Source organism: Scylla paramamosain, unplaced genomic scaffold (genome assembly GCF_035594125.1).
Source record: "Scylla paramamosain isolate STU-SP2022 unplaced genomic scaffold, ASM3559412v1 Contig7, whole genome shotgun sequence".
NCBI classification, from domain to species: Eukaryota; Metazoa; Arthropoda; class Malacostraca; order Decapoda; family Portunidae; genus Scylla; species Scylla paramamosain.
This window is the reverse complement of record NW_026973672.1, coordinates 1,597,793-1,615,562: the sequence shown is the minus strand read 5'-3', so window position 1 is coordinate 1,615,562 and position 17,770 is coordinate 1,597,793.

Genomic DNA, 17,770 nt, shown 5'->3' with positions numbered 1-17,770 from the left:
TGGACGTTTATACACTGACAAAAAGCGGTGAGATATACTATTTAACATTATCAAGAAAAGGCTCGCGGAAGTATAAAACTGTAGTCTCACTCCTTTTACTAGGTGGAAAACATATGACGCTCATTAAAGACGTGGAGAAGCTGCACCGGAAATTGACGAGAAGCAGCCCCACCCCAGAGGGTCATCAGTTTTGCAAAGTATGTTTCAGCTCAGTTCCCAAGTCTGTCAGTTTGAGCGATCACGAGTGTCACTGCGACTTCACTCAAACTCTTCTCTTTCCAGGTGACGGTGAAAAAGTAAAATTTAAAAATTTTGCCTACACCTATCAGCCTGCATACTTAGCATTTTTTGATTTTGAAACTATGATAAAACCTAAGGAGAATAGGAGTGTGATAGCTGAACATGACCCAATTGGTTACTCGTATCTCATCATCAATAGGCATGGAGATGTCGTGGAAAAGAGAAGTTATTTCGGTGAAGATCCCGTGAATAATTTCATTGATAGCCTATCCAATGCTTGGGGAATCATCAAGGAAAGTGTAGTTAGCTATCCAATTAGCATGTCTGCGGAGGATGAAGCCCACTTCAAACGTCAGCGTCACTGCGAGCTCTGCCATCAACCCTTTAATGTGAAAACCCCACCTCATAAACATCACGACCACTCATTACCACAAAATAATTACAAGGGGGCTTTGTGCGCGCGATGCAACCTCCAGTGTCGTGACATGAGGAAATATCTCATCACTCTGGCACATAATATGAGCTTTGACGTCTCCTTAATCATAAAAGACCTTCACTTGCCAGAGTCGCACGTGGACATCCTTGCCAAGTCAGAATCGCATTTATTGAAAGTAAGGATTAAGGAATTGCAGTTTCAGGACACGCTTTCCATTATGAATGCTGGCCTCGGTCATCTCGCTCAGAGTCACGTGCAGGCGGGCTATAGCACGCGTTACGCCCAGGAAATGGTGAATTACCTCCCCGAGGATGTAAGGCGTGTAATTTGCACTCAAAAACAGTTTCTTTGTTATGAGTACATCACCGACCTTGGCCGCTTAGAAGATCGACAATTGCCACCTCGTGAGGCATTTTATGACACGCTCAAGGGGAAGGCTCTGCCACCTGGAGAATATGAACACGCTCAAAGCGTGTGGAGTATGACATCCTGCCGCACTTTAGGCGATTACATAAGACTGTATTGTGAGATTGATGTGGGATTATTAGCCGACACATATCTCAAATATAGATCATACCTGCATGAATTTTATGGGCTGGACGTGGCACATTACGTGTCACTGTCTTCTTATGCTTATGACGCTTTTTTAAAGTCGACAGGCGTTCAACTTGATCCACCTTACGATCCTAACATGTATCACCTGATCAAAAGAAATGTACGAGGAGGCTTTGTAACTTGCGTCAGGCCACACCTGCAGTCAAACCACGAACCCGACGGCGGACCCGGCACCTATGTGTTCTATCTGGACTATAATTCATTATATGCAAGCGTTATGTGTTCCCCCCTGCCTATGGGTGACATCAAAAAGCTTTCTCAGTCAGAGATGGATGATTTTTTTGAAGTTGGCATCCAGAATCATGCGACAGATGGCGACGTCGGTTACTGGCTGCATTTAGACAGCTGTGACGTTTCCCCCGACGTAGCTCGGATCACGGACGAGTTCCCTCTGTGCCTCGCACACATGACTATTACAGAAGATGACATCTCACCGTACAGTAAAAGACTGTTAGAAGCTGAGGGTCGTAAGCTGGGGAGGAAAAATCGTAAACTCGTGGCCAGTCATAAGGGACTGAAAGATCATCTCATCAGTCTGGAATTGCTGCAACTTTTACTCTCACTTGGACTGGAAATACAATGTGTTCATGCTATATATAGGTTCAGACAGGCTCCATACCTGAAACCTTTCATAGAAAGGAACGTCGCTCAGCGTAAAAATGAGACGTGCGCCATTAAAAATCGCATTTGCAAACTGATGTCAAACGCAGTTTATGGTAGATCCATGTTATCTGAAGTGAAGTATGGCCTCCAGCAGAAATTAGTGACAAAAAGAAAGACTTTCCTGAAGTATGCAAGAAATCCATCCTTTAAAAGGGTCCACCAATTAGGCGAGGACCGAGTCATATGTGTCAACAGTAAGAATACGATTAAAATCAGGCAGCCAAATTACTTGGGATACCATATTTTAGAAGTGGCAAAGAAGTACATGTACAACTTTTGGTATCGTGTCATCAAAGCTAATTATGGGGAGAGAGCTAAATTAGCTTATGAAGATACTGACAGTTTCATTTTCAGTCTGCACATACCTACAAACTTAAATGATGAACTGAAACATGGACCCATGGCAAATTTTCTCGACACCAGTAACTTTGCTTCAGATCACCCGTGTTTTAATGGGGAGCGGAAGGGTCAACTAGGCTTGTTGAAATCTGAAACCGGATCCACGCTCATCAAAGAGGCGATTATATTAAAGCCAAAGATGTATTCGCTGCTGTTGGAAGATGACAAGCAAGTATCTCGAGGTAAAGGCATTCCAACTCACCTTCAGCAAAATATATTGCATCAGCAGTATAGGGAAACACTTAATAATGTCGCATGTGGGATGGTGGATTGCTATAATATTAGGAATGTGAAAGGACAAATTTGTACCACTCGTATGCGAAAGCGAACGTTGTCACATTTTGACGACAAGCGCTTTCACGTCGATGGCTATACCTCAAGGGCGTATTATCACCCCGACAATGATCCGCGGGAAAGAGATGTGGAGAATGAGATGGAAGAGGAGGTGGCGGTGGATGTGGGGGAGGTGGAGGTGGATGAGGAAGAGGAGGAGGAGGAGGAGGAGGAGGAGGAGGAGGAAGAGGGGGAGGAAGAGGGGGAGGATGGGGTAATGAGTGGTCTGTGGCGTGATCGGGAGAGACTTTCCGCGGCATTATTCACATCATGATTAAGGGGTAGAGAAAGAGAGGACGCAGCTGCTAGCAGACACCCTTCATGTAATGTAAAAAAACATTTGCTCTGACCACGTAGGCTAAGGAAGAGGGGGAGGTGGAGGATGGGTTGTGTCGTGATCGGGAGTGGCCTTCCATGACATTATTCACGTCATAATTAAGGGGTGGAGAGAGACCGCGGCCGCCAGCAGCTGCCATTCATGTAATGTAAGAACATTTGTTTTGAGTATGGAGTTAAGGAGAGGAATGAGGAGATTGTTCATGTACTGTAAGGACATTTGTACTGCCCACGTGGGGATAAGGAGGATGAGGAGGAGGAGGTAATGTAAGAACATTTGTACTTAGGTTAAGGAGAGGGGGGAGAAGGGGGGGAGGTTGAGGAAGAGGTGTGGGTCGGGGGAGATCCACGTCATAATTAGAAGGCAGGGATGAGGATGCAGCTGGGAGGTTAGTTATGCTGTTACCTACATGACCATGTAAATAAAGGTTAAGTAATAAATACTGTAAACATATCGTAGCGTCTTTTAGTAACCCTCTGAACTTAACATGGACAAGACATTTAGCGAAGAGATGCTGAATCTCTTCAGATATCCTGCACGCATAATTATTGCAGGTTATACAAATTCCGGCAAAACACACCTCTGCAATAAAATTATAGAGAAATATCAGCATGGATTTAACAGAATTATCATTTGTGGCGTCTCATCGCATTCGCTGCAGCAGAATTCCCCTTTTAAAGATAAGGTCGAAGTGCATGAGAAAATTATTGATCCCGTGATGGATGATAACAGTCCATACGCCGACCCGCAAACGCACACACTCCTGATATTAGATGACAATTTCCTCACGGCTGGCAATTCTCAAACGATAGCAGAGGCTTTCACCAAAGGGAGACATAAAAATTTGTCAGTTATAATGATAGCACAGAATGTCTTTTTCCCCGGAAAGTATGCTAGAACGATAACTTTAAATGCCTCACATTACATTCTTATGAAAAACAGAGATATATATCAAATTGAATGTCTGGGCAGGCAACTTTATGGAAGGGAGCGCGCCAAACACTTTGTGGAAATTTATAAAAATGTCGTGCTTAGACGAGATCACGGTTATTTGTTGTGTGATTTATCCCCGAACGCACCCGAAGAAATTCAACTGCGCACGAATATTGTGGATGAGTCACCCTGTGAGAAAGTCTATCTGCTATGAACGCCGTTTTGGACGAACTTTACCGGGATATGACGAATCCTGCGGCTTTAGGAGGTGTGCAAGCACTCTACAGAGAGGGGAAGAAAAGGGATAAGAATCTAACACTCCGCGATGTGAGGGCATTTCTGCAGGGCAACCGCACTTATACGCTTCACAAGCCGACACTGAAACGTTTTCCGCGACGAAAAATTCTCGCTCCTAAACCGTCCGTCATTTTAACTTGCGATTTGGCCGATTTTGCGAGGCTGCACAGACACAATGGCGGCGTCCGATACATCATGTTTTGCCTGGACGTTTTCAGCAGATACTTGAAAGTGGCAACGCTGACAAGTAAATCCGGACACAGTAGCCTGCAAGCGCTGAAAAAAGTTCTAGAGTCGGGGAGTTTTACAGGCGTGTCGCGTCTTTTTACCGATCAGGGATCCGAATTTTATAATCAAGCAGTGAAAAAATATCTAACTTTGAAAGGTATTACCTTGTATTCCAATTACTCGCGTGAAACAAAGGCGAGTTTGGCAGAAAGGGTCATCCGAACCATAAAGACAAAAATATATAAATATCTCACGCAGAACAACACACTGACGTATATTAACGTCTTGCCCACCCTAATAAATACGTACAATCACACCCCACACCGCGGTTTGGGCGGCAACCAAACGCCGGCTCAGGTTCACCGCCTCCGCGAGCTGTCACAAGTCAGGAAGCAATTTAAACGAATGTATTTAAATCGGCCAAGGGGAAAGAAAGTTGTCAGTCATAAATTAGACGTGGGAGACATTGTACGCTTGCAACGTGCTTCCCGAACGCAATTTAAATTCAATAAGGGTTATACCGTCAACAATACCGAGGAGCTTTTTAAGATAAGTCGTGTGGATTACTCACATAAAATCCCTATTTATTTCATAAGGGATTTGGCGGGGGAGGACGTGACCGGCGCTTTCTACAGGGAAGAATTAATCAAGTCCTCTCTTCCCTCACATTACCAGGTCGATATATTACGATCGAAGGTCGAGCGAGGTAAGAGAAAGTACTTCGTCCACTGGCGTGGGTACCCAGATAAATTTGACAGCTGGATAGATGCGGACGACTTAGTATAAGATATGGATGAGGAAAAACCATTGATATTGAAGTACAAGGATTTGGTTTTTCTCCTCTCGCATGTCACCCCTAAATTGCGGAAGCAGGTCTTGCAAAGTTTGAATAAGCGCGAAGTCAATTGCATCTCGGAAATATTCGCCAACTTTTTGAAGAGACGCCTGACGGACGACGATACCATCATTAACCGCCTGAAAAAATTCAAGAGTGATATTCGCACTGTAGCCTTGAAGAAGACGCCCGTGTACAAGAAGAAAGCGATTCTAATCTCCAAACGAGGTGGTAACATATTGGCCGCGTTACTCCCGATAGCCGTGTCGGCAATAACAAGTTTACTACAGAGATGAAAGAATATTGTTTAGTTCCCGTCTCAGTTGCCGAGAGGTGTAAGTTTAAACCGACCGACAGCGCAACTCAGCACCGATTCACGTCAAAACAAGTCAAGAAAAAAAAAAAAACTTCACTACCGCTACCGGCCGCCGCCCTCCCCGACGCCGCCACCGTGACGCCACCACCACGCGCACCTGTCAATCCACCCTTGGATGATTTGATTCGAGTTGCCGTTCCTCCTTCCTTTAGAGAATATGGTTTATCTCTCTTGAAATTATTGGAGGGTAAACCTGGGATTTCATGGGATGAGCGCGGTAACTTACTTCCACCATTTTCTGGCATAAGCGTGTTTGATCTCATACGAGTACTCGGTCACGAAAAGGGGGCCGCGAAAAGACTTTCACCCGATAAGCGTCCATTATTATCACTGCTACTTCGCATGGCGCAACTCCCCGCGGATGCCATCAGAAATACGACTCAACGAAGTAAACTGATAGGTGGCGGGGTCGGTGACATCTGGGAAGCATATTAAATGAGAAAGCTCCCCATCTTACTCTGTAAACGAGTAAGTACATCAATAATACATGAGAGCACGTGTTAGGCGCGTCAGGGGTGCAGGCCCACGGATGGATAATTGATGAGGGTTATGGTCAAAAAAAGGTTCACCCCCCCCCTAACCCACATCCCCTAATAAATAATACGTTCCCCGCCCTCCATCCCTTCCCACCAACAAAGGAAAAAAAAATAACACCTGCGTCAATTTGAATGAATAAATTCTACTACGCAGAAGGTGTAATATCGACCAATACGTGTGAATAAAGGTCTGCGATGACACATTTCCCCCTCACTCCCCTCACAGAGGGTTCAACGTGTGGATCAGCCCTCCAATTACTCGTCAAGATGAAGGTGGTCGAGGGCAAGCTGACCGATGGCATCTTCCGCGACCGCCGCTGTTATATCATTTATTCAGTAAATGCCGTCTCCACCGAACCGAGTGGGATTGCGCGGGATCTCAAAACGATTTACCCATACGAGAATACACATGCAGCTAGAAAGAGACTCTACTCGCTTCATCGGGCCACGGCAGACACGAGAGATGACCCAGGACGTATCATTATCCACGCGCCTCCCACAGGAAGCGTAAATCTCCCTCACCTGGTGGCCTGCGTGACTCAGTATGGTTGGGGCGAGGCCGTCGAGGGAAACGAGAAGGCGCGACAGGCAATCGCGACGTCGAAGGATTTGCCTTACGTGGAAGGACTCAAGATGGATACAAGCGTGAATCGACGTCAACACTTCCAGAATTGCCTGAAAAAGATTGCCCTGCTAGCCATGGCGAACGCTGAAGTAGAGCAAATTATTATCCCGGAAGGACTGGGATGTAGAGGTCGCTGCCAGGATGAGTGGAAGAATAATTACCTGCCTATGGTGGAAGGGCTGGCGCAGCGACTTCAACCTTTTGGAGTTGAAACTATTCTGGTGAGGAAGTCTGAATAACTATATCATGTAAATTTTAAAATAAAGTTGATGTGTGTTTGACAAATCGAGTATAAATGTATTCCTTAATTGGGGTGACCGTTATTATTTATTTTGATCATGGCGGGAGCAGCATATCAGACAGAAATAAATAGCTGGTGATTATGCTCGACGTCTTATTCATGACGTGACAACCATCATGACGAGAGCGTTCACACCTCCCACTCGAGCGGAATACGACTTGCTTTTTACGCAAAGCAAAGGTGGAGGTTTAGACGACATCCGGGTTTTTATTCCACCCCATTCAAGAAGAGGTGGCGGTCTATTTTCCGTTTTGAGTGGCTTTGCTAAAAGAGCAATTCCCTTTCTCATGCGCACTGTAGCACCCGAAGCGCTCCAAATGGGAAAAGGTTTATTAACAGATGTTTTAGAAGGGAAGCGACTTCGCGAATCATTAAGAAATAGAGGTGTTGCAGCCGTGAAGGGTGTGGGGGAAAGGATAGTTCGAGGCGGACGAGTAATGAAAAAGAGGAAAGTTGGAGTCGGAAAAAAAAAAAAAAAGAGAAAACCACCAACCAGGCAACTGAAAAGAAAGACTTGCTATAAAGCAGATATCTTCAATATTTAGCTTAGTCGCAAAGATGACTCATTACGGTCCGGATGTGCAGGGTGGAGCGACCTCCACCCCCCTGAGCAATTATCTGACGGCCGTGAGTGAGAACTTTCCGCGGGTGAATCGCTTGCATACCATCGAATCGTCAGTCGCTGCGAGGGGAAAGTTGGACGTATTACCCGTTAATTTAGACGCAAATGCTAATAATCATGCGGGGATCAACGATCCTTACATTGAATTTAGACTGCCTGGTATTCCAGGGCAATTTTTGGATCTATCAACGCTGTCTCTAGAATTGCGAGTTAGCGCGACGAAGGCAGACGGCGCGCCACTAGACGATGACGATCACGTCGTTTTTAGTAATGGTTTGAATAATACGATGTTTAAGTCATGCGCTTGTTATTTTAACGAACAGCTTGTGGAGTCATCCTCTTTGTTCAACTATCACGCCTTCATTAAAATGATTACAACAATCCCTCAGGATAAAATTGACTCTATCGGTCGCGTCGCCTTCTACCACCGCGATTATGATGGATCAAAAGGCATAATCAATAAATTTGATGAAGACTATTTCACGGGAGGGAATAAAGACGAGAAACAAATGATGAAAGATTGTAAAACGCACGGCATTTCGATGACTGCGCCTTTGTTTTCGGATATATCAAGTCTGGACGCTTATCTGCTTGACTCTGTTGATGTGAGAATTCGATTAGAATTGGCTAACAAAACATGGATTCTTAATTCACACCAAGATGCCAGCAGTTTCAAATTTAAGCTCGAGATGGCTAAGTTATGGGTTGACCGCGTCACGCCACATCCGCCCGCCTTAGAATCGTTAAATAACTCCTTGACTCGAAATCCAATGCAATACACTTTTAATAGAACGCTCAATAAAACGTATGTGTTAGCCGCCAATCAAACGTCTTTGATTGCCGAATTACCTTTCGCGCAAATCATACCTCAAAATTTGACCATGGCAATAGTTGATATGGACAGCTTACAAGGCGTAATTGATAAGAATGGTTTATATTTTCAACACGCCGATCTGTCACATGTACATATCACCGTGAACGGGGCGACCATTTATAACGTTCGCAGCTCTTTCCCGCATCACGCGTCAAAATTGTTTTACACGACCCTTGAGTCACTAGGATTGGACACGCGTAATTCCCTAACATTTGATGCATTTAATAAAGGTCGGACAGTATGTTTCTTTAACTTTGTGACGGAGGACGTGCACAATGCCATCCCTCTGGATAAATCAGGAAATCTAAGAATTAATCTGTCGTTTGCCAAGGGACGTAATCACAACCGCGTCATAATGTTTTTCGCCGACACTACTGGCGTCATAGAAATTGATCATTATCGTCACGTTCGCTGCATTGTCCGCGCATAAGCCGTCATGAATGCACGTGAAATACAGGCCGGTCTAGCAGGCATCTTGGGCGATCGAGTTTATTTTTTAGGCTGTCACGATCATCGCCATGTGACAGATCTGATAAATCTTGCCAGAAAACAGGTGAAGCCATGCGTTTTCATTCTAAATACATTGAGTGACTCAAAGACCATGGGCCACTGGATTACTGTTTATCTTAATTTTCAAAGTCAGACCATAGGCTATTACGATAGCTATAACTTGCATCCCAAATACAATTCCGCTGTCTTACATCATTTTATGCAAACTTGTCCACATATGAAAATTAGCACATTAAATTATCGACTTCAGGGGTTGAATTCCCTCGTGTGTGGCATTTATTGCATGTTCTTTTGCCTTCTACTGAGTTGGCATACATTAAAACGTGCAATGTGCATTATTCACGCCACCTTCAAAAAGCATCAATATCTATATAATGACAAAAAAATTACTCGTATGGCATACGTAATATTTCGTAATATGCCGCATTGCATGCCTACGTTTTGCCCAGCCGGCAGCCGGGCGAGATGTCGTAACATCTGTAAAGCGGTAATAAGGTAGATTGGGGGGTGGGGTGGGGGTGGGAAAGGGGGTCAATATGGGGTAATTGCTGACGGATAAGCGTCACTTCGCCATCACCTCTCAACCCAGTCGGACGTCGAAGCCTCATCTCCAAGAATGGAGCAAGCTAACAAACATTTCATCTTGAGAACTGCGGGTGAGTACGCCATTACCTTGCACGGCATCTGACATCTTCACCATTGTAAATTACATTAACGTTCTTTGCCAATGAATAAGAAGAGGGAGAGTGGGAGGGGAAATAAAAACTTTTCCATTGTTCTCATCGTTTTTTTTTTTTTTTTTTTTTTTTTTTTTTTTTTGTCTGTTACAGAACGCATCTCTTTCCGCTTTGATATCTATCTGGGCGATGCTGGGGGTAAGCGAAGCCGTGCTGACCATGAGGATGTCAATGTGGAGAAAATGTCAGAACCTGCAAAGAAGAAATTGATCTTTAGTGATGACGACATGTCGCCACTGCCGGCCAGCCCACCTCCTGACGCTCCATCAGGACAGGAGTCGCAACAGCAGCAGCCGGCATCGCAGTCGATTCCGCCACCTCAGGAGTCGCTGATGCCACCTCCGACCGAAGCACAGCCGCAACGGTCAGATGAGTCGACAGTAGGCGGCAAAGAGGGTCAGGAGGCAAAGAAGAAGTCGCAGGAAAACAGAAAAAAAAAAAATATTCCCCCTAACACGCCAGAGGACGACAGCACACCAAAACTCCCCGTTGCTCCAGCCGCCCCTCGTAAGAAGCTGGTTCCTAGAGTTATTAAAACTACGCCCGTCATTGACAGCGATGACGATGATCTCTTCGCCTTCAATTCGCAAATGTTTTGAATGAAAGAGATGTATTTGCCCTAATAAGCAATGAGCTGTATTTGTCCTAATAAAAATAAAATGTTCCATCGACTCTGCATAACCTTTCTAATAATAATAATAATAATAATAATATTAATAATAATAATAATAATAAGGTGACCATCCGGCATAAGTATTACGTCAGCCCACGCCGCTGGTGGTCGGTGAAAGTGGAAGAGGCCGCCGCTCCGCCCTGGCCGTCACAGACGCTTTCTCCAGGTAAAAAGGATGGACAGGTAACGGGATCTCGTGCGGCAGTCGCGACGACCTTGACCATAGGGGATGTATTGAGATGTCGGAGGGAACGCGTGATGGCAACACTCAGTCACCCCACCCTCCAGGATTCCGTGAATGAAAGGGAAAGGGCGACTTCTATGGCAAGCGCCGTCAGAGTCCCCCTAATCACGCGTGTGTGGCGGGCGGCTGCCACGTCTGGCCGCCAGTCCCCCCCCCACCCCCACCTCCCCTCCCCCCCTCCACCCCCTTTTCACTCAATTATTTTCCACCCACCATCATTGATTCATTTAGTCATTCCATCGTCGCCGAAGGATAAGGACGCACGCCTCCCCCCACCTCTCCGTCAGTGTCGCCGTCACCGTCCCGCTCCCCCCCCCTTCCCCCTCCCCCCCCTTGGTGTTTGCCGTCGTGAATCACCCCCCTCTTCCCAAGCATGGGTCTATGGAAAATTGCTATCAGGATCACCATCGCAATATGGCTTGCCGTCAGAGTCGCCCCTGGGTGGGTGGGTTGGGGGTGGGGGGGACGTGAAAGGGCGACCTACACGGCATTGCCGTCACAGTCCCCTAGCCACGCGTGTGTGTGGCGACTTCCACGTCTGGCCGCCAGTCCACACCCCCCCCCCCCTCCTTTCACTCAATTATTTTCCACCCACCATCATTGATTCATTTAGTCATTCCATCGTCGCCGAAGGATAAGGACGCACGCCCCCCCCCCACCTCTCCGTCAGTGTCGCCGTCGCCGTCCCTCCCCCCCCTCCCTCCCCCCCCCACCCCCCTGATGTCGTCGTCATGAATCACCCCCTTCCCAACCCCCACTAATCTACAGCCTGGGCCTCCATCCTGAAATGGACTGCCACTGAAGTCTACGGAAAATTGCTGTCAGGTTTCCCCATTGCAACTTGATAAGGTCCACACTCGCAATATGGCATGCCATCAGAGTCGCTCCAGGGGGGTGGGATGGGATCCCCATCCCCCCCTCCCCCTCCCCCTCCCCCCTCCCCTCTCCCATCCTCCATCGTCCCCGAAGGATAAGGACGCACGCCTCCCCACCTCTCCGTCAGTGTCGCCGTCACCGTCCCGCTCCCCCCCCTTCCCTTGGTGTTTGCCGTCGTGAATCACCCTCCCCCCCCACCCCCCCCCCCCCCCATTCCCAAGCCTGGGTCTATGGAAAATTGCTACCAGAGCCCCCATTCGCAATATGGCATGCCGTCAGAGTCGCCCCTGGGGGGGGATGGGGTGGGGGGTGGGGGGGACCCCCACCCCCCACCCCACCCCCCAGGGGCGACTCTGACGGCATGCCATATTGCGAATGGGGGCTCTGGTGGCAATTTCCCAACTACTGAGCCGCGATACTGAGTGGACGCGGTTTCATGGAGGCGTGGAGTCTTGCACAACACCAGTGTGGAGCCGCGATACTGAGTGGACGCGGTTTCATGGAGGCGTGGAGTCTTGCACAACACCAGTGTGGAGCCGCGATACTGAGTGGACGCGGTTTCATGGAGGCGTGGAGTCTTGCACAACACCAGTGTGGAGCCGCGATACTGAGTGGACGCGGTTTCATGGAGGCGTGGAGTCTTGCACAACACCAGTGTGGAGCCGCGATACTGAGTGGACGCGGTTTCATGGAGGCGTGGAGTCTTGCACAACACCAGTGTGGAGCCGCGATACTGAGTGGACGCGGTTTCATGGAGGCGTGGAGTCTTGCACAACACCAGTGTGGAGCCGCGATACTGAGTGGACGCGGCTTCATGGAAGCGTGGATCGTGTGGCGCGTTGTGCTCTCCTAGAACACTCATTCAGGGCGAGGTGACCTGCAGCTCTATTCTCTCTCTCTCTCTCTCTCTCTCTCTCTCTCCCTCTCTCTCCACAGCCTCGCGTCATCCGGCACTCGCTCATCCATGTCCAACACTGGTTCTGAATTTTACAGCTGATTTTTTTCCCTTTTTATGTTCGCATTTTGCTTTTCGCCATCGTTATTTCCACCCTCCTGTTGTTTTGGTGATGGCGGTGATGCCGATGGTGATGACGGTGTAGTACACGGACTTTTTACGTACAAACACGAGGTACTCAAATACTGGTGGTGAAATACTGACTAAATTGCAATACATTGTATTGGAACTCAGTACTAGGGATGTAGTAGTTTATAGTTCAAGTATTTTCTCGAAGGGAAATATTGCGAAAAAATTTAGCCATCTTGCAAGTTGGTGACTGAATAGTTTTTCGATTTTTGGTAACGCCGGATTCTCTTTCCTGTCACACACCAATGCATAAATTAGTTGTGTTCGAAGGGAATTTTTGTCAGACATTTCGCTTCCTTCACCTCGGCAATGGAGGCGCTTGTTGGTCCCAAGGGAACAGCGAGCTTCATGCCGAGGTCTTCAGTATTGCAGCAGTGACCCTTGAAGTGTCTCTCTGACACACATAATCTCTGCAAGATAGACTTATGTACTGCAGTGAGCTTCCTAACTCTTGACCCTGCAGTGGAATGTCGGCTTCTGAATGAAGACACGACAGGTAGATGTATCAGCCTTGCCTCCCATCCCCAGCAGGAGGAAAAGGCGCCGCGCAGACACAAAGTAATCTGGTCAAACAGTGGATGAGAGGAATGTCGCCCCTGCGTGTGGTGTATGCCAGGGTCGCCGGTGTGCCGCGGTGTTACCTAGAGGTGATTCATGCACGAGTCAGGATTATTGCTCGCAGGAGATGTGGCGTCCTTATTTCGCAGCGAAGAACGTGCGCTTACCAAACACGGGAGAAGCATCCTTGTTTTATGTGAGAGAGAGAGAGAGAGAGAGAGAGAGAGAGAGAGAGAGAGAGAGAGAGAGAGAGAGAGAGAGAGAGAGAGAGAGAGAGAAGGCGGGAGGATGGGAAGGGAAGAGAGGGATGGAATGACGAACGAGGAACTAGGGGAGGAGAAGAGAGAGGAAGGGTTCAAGGGCAGACAGTCAGACCCCAGCTTGCCTCTCTTTGGCACAAAATCCTGAGCAGCTTGACGCCAGATCTGTTTGAAGTGAAGTAAGCAGCGACGCTCCCTCAGAGTTAGCGGTGGGCGGTCCAGCTTAGCGAGTGTGTGGACTGGCACGGCGCGAGGCTGTCTGAGAGTGTGTTAAGCACGGTTTACACGCTACGATAAATTGTAGCGATTTATTGTAATGAAAAGGTTGTTACAATTTGTAGTTACGTGTAAAGCATGGTTTACACGCTACGATAAATTGTAGCGATTTATTGAGCACTGAGATAGTAACGATTTATTGGATGATTGAAAGAGCGTTTACATGCAACGATTTTTAATCCAATATTTTTAGTCTTTACTTGACCGTCATGGAAGAAACATTATGGTGGTCTGCATTTGGGATGTGTTTAGTGGGAGAAAGATCAAGAAAAAAAACGAAAATCAAAAAGGAAATGGAGCCGTGATTGGTTAATGAAAAAAACAAGTGTTTTCTCATATAACTCTGTTGGATACATTGAGAGATGAGCCGAATGACTGGCGAAATTATTTGAGAATGGGAGAAGACACTTATATGGAATTGTTAAATTTAGTTTCTCCATTAATAAGGAAACAAGACACAGTTATGAGAAAATCAATATCTCCACATGAAAAATTAAAAGCTACCCTAAGATTCCTTGCAACCGGAAGAAGCTTAAAAGACATGGAATACTCAACAGCCATATCAAAACCCTCTCTCTCAATAATAATCCCAGAACGTGCGAGGCTATTTACCAAGTGCTCAAAAATTTCATACAGGTAAAGTAATAAACAGTTATAATGCATTTATTTTTCAGAAACATAATATTTTATTAGCTACACGTTCAAACTTGTCGTTACGATGCATATAGATTTGAGCCTGCTGGCACCAACCACTCAATCCAATTCCAACTCCAATAAATCGCTACGATCTCCTGTTTACACGTAACGACAAATTGTAACAACCTTTTCATTACAATAAATCGCTACAATTTATCGTAGCGTGTAAACCGTGCTTTATACTCGTTTTATCATAATAATTATCATTAGTCGAAATAGTAATGATAATACAAGTAATAACAATGCTGATAAGAACAATAGCAATAATAATAATAATAATAATAATAATAATAATAATAATAATAATAATAATAATAATAATAGTAATAATAATAATAATAATAATAATAATAATAATAATAATAATAATAATAATAACAGCAACAACAACAACAACAACAACAACAACAACAACAACAACAACAACAACAACAACAACAACAACAACAACAACGACAACAACAACAGCAACAAAAACAACAACGATAACAGAAGAGGAAAAAAAAGTAAAGGCAAGATAACAAAAAAAAAAAGAAAAAACACAAAAAAAGGAGAAACAGAGCTAAGCTGCAACACCGAAGGGGAAAGGAGGGAAGACGGAAGAAGAGGAGGAGGAGGAAGAGGAGGAGGAGGAAGAGGAAGAGGAAGAGGAGGAGGAAGAGGAGGAAGAGGAGCATAAAAGAGCATTACATCTCATTCGTTCTCATTACAGACCCTCCTGGAAGAGAGAGAGAGAGAGAGAGAGAGAGAGAGAGAGAGAGAGAGAGAGAGAGAGAGAGAGAGAGAGAGAGAGAGAGAGCAAACGGCAATTAGTATAGGGTGTAAAAAAAGTTACATCAATGGTGGAATGAAGATTTAGAAGACAGGGAATGATGAGAGGAAGAAGAGGGAGTGACGATAAAAGAAAGATGGAGAGAGAAATGTGAGAAGTGACAGATGAGATGTGGAAGGAAGAAAAAAAAAGAAATTAGGAAGAAAGAAGGGAAGAGAGGGAGGGAGGCAGGAAGGAAGGGAAGAAGGCGAGGAGGAGGAGGAAAATGACTGTTTACCTCTCATTAGGAAACGAAGAGGAGGAGGTAGAGGAGAAGGAGGAGGAGGAGGAGGAGGAGGAGGAAAAGGAGGAGGAGGAGACAAATGTTACAGTTATGATGGTATCCCATTCTTCCTCCTCCTCCTCCTCCTCCTCCTCCTCCTCCTCCTTCTCCTCGTCCTCCTCCACCTTTAAATTATTTACTCGTACCTAAACTTCAAAATTATTACCGTCATTTTTTAGTAATTACCACAATAACAAGTAATGGTCATAAAGTAAGAAAGAATTAAAGATACAGACTCTCTCTCTCTCTCTCTCTCTCTCTCTCTCTCTCTCTCTCTCTCTCTCTCTCTCTCTCTCTCTCTCTGAATAATTTTTGAGCAGAGAGAGGTGAAAATAGTTGGTCGACTTGAGTGTATTACTGGCCTTAATGTTTCACTCAGTGTTTATCGTCTGGCGAACAGAAGATAAAGTAAATAAAGCAATATATTATGAATTGTAATATATATCAAGGTAATATCTCACACTTGTAATTGAATAGAAATATATGGATGCGATCATGCGAAAAAAAAGAGGATAAAATAAAGAAAGAAAACGAAATGTGAAGGTAATTTTTCCTTGTTTGATTTTCTATGTTTTGTATTTTATTATCTCCCCCCATCTCTCTCTCTCTCTCTCTCTCTCTCTCTCTCTCTCTCTCTCTCTCTCTCTCTCTCTCTCCCTTGTTCCTTTCTTTGGTTCTTATTATTATGTTTACGTTACTAAATTACGTTTTCTTTAGTTTTTTTTTTTTTTATTTCGATTACCTGCATTTTTGGTGTTTAAAAATGTACATGTATTTTCTGCCTCTCACTTTTTTTTTTTTTTTATAATTAACAAAATATCCATCCTACTCAAACTTTGCCATGCACTTTTTCTTTTTAATTTCCTGCACACGTTTTCTGTACATAATTCATACCTTACTCATTTGACAATTTTTTAATCTCCATTCCCTCCTACATATTTCATCTTCCTTACTCTGTCCTCCTCCTCCTCCTATTCCAATTTTTATTCTCCATTCCCTCCTACATATTTCATCTTCCTTACTCTGTCCTCCTCCTCCTCCTCTTCCTCCTCCTCCATCTTCAACTTCATTACGCCCTCCACACATTCTTCTCCTCGTTCCATCACACCTCTTATCTTCTCCCTCTCGCCAGACACACGTCCTCTTTATTCATTTCACAACACCGTCAACACAATTTGTATAATTCCATGGCAGTTAAGAAATGGAGAAAATAAGAAAATGACTAACCTTAATGAACATAGTTTCTAATGTTTGCTAGAATTATGAGGAAAACACCTTTGGAAAACCTTAATAACCTCCACTACAGCCTGATAAAGATAGTCGAAATAAGAAGGCGAAATGCTTCATAATGGAAACCTCAGCCTGATATCTCTTAGCGAACGAGGAACACAAAGCAAGGTGGATAAGTAAATGTTGACAAAAATGGCAAGAATGAACTCAGGTAATCATCATTGTGGGGTCTAAGAAAACATGGCTAAATATGTCTGAAGCCAATGTGACACCCAGAGATGAATATGATGATGATGATGATGATGACGATGATGACGATGATGACGATAGCAATAAAAACCGTCAACTGTTCGCCCCACACAAGCAGCGCCTTCCATCTCCTCACCTTCCTGTCAGCCAGAATATCTTCCCTCAACTTTCCGTGCCTTCCCTAATCCAAGCTTCCCTGTCGTGTCTGTCTTTCCATCTTATGCATAATATTATTCTCTTCATTTCTCTCCCAGGGCTTTTTTTTGGCCCCACAGCACTCCTGCCGGGCTGCGGGGTTCTGGTCCTTAACTTCAATAAGATACACGTGATGTTTTGCCCTCACATTCCCGCTGGCCTTGAGGTGTGTGAAGGTGAAATTTTATATGATCATTCCTCGTTTAGTCACACCTGTATTATGTTACTGCTATTAATTAAAACAGATAGGTGCAGTATGCTATCTTTATATGCCTAATTACCTTAATCAAATTTGCAAAGGTGTAATTTTAAGTGACTCCTCTTTGCTCGACGAGGGAAGGTATCTTAAGCATATTAGCCGTACTCCTGTATTACTGTATTATATAACTGTCCTTAACTTCAATAGGACAGGTGTGATGTATTACCAATATATTACCT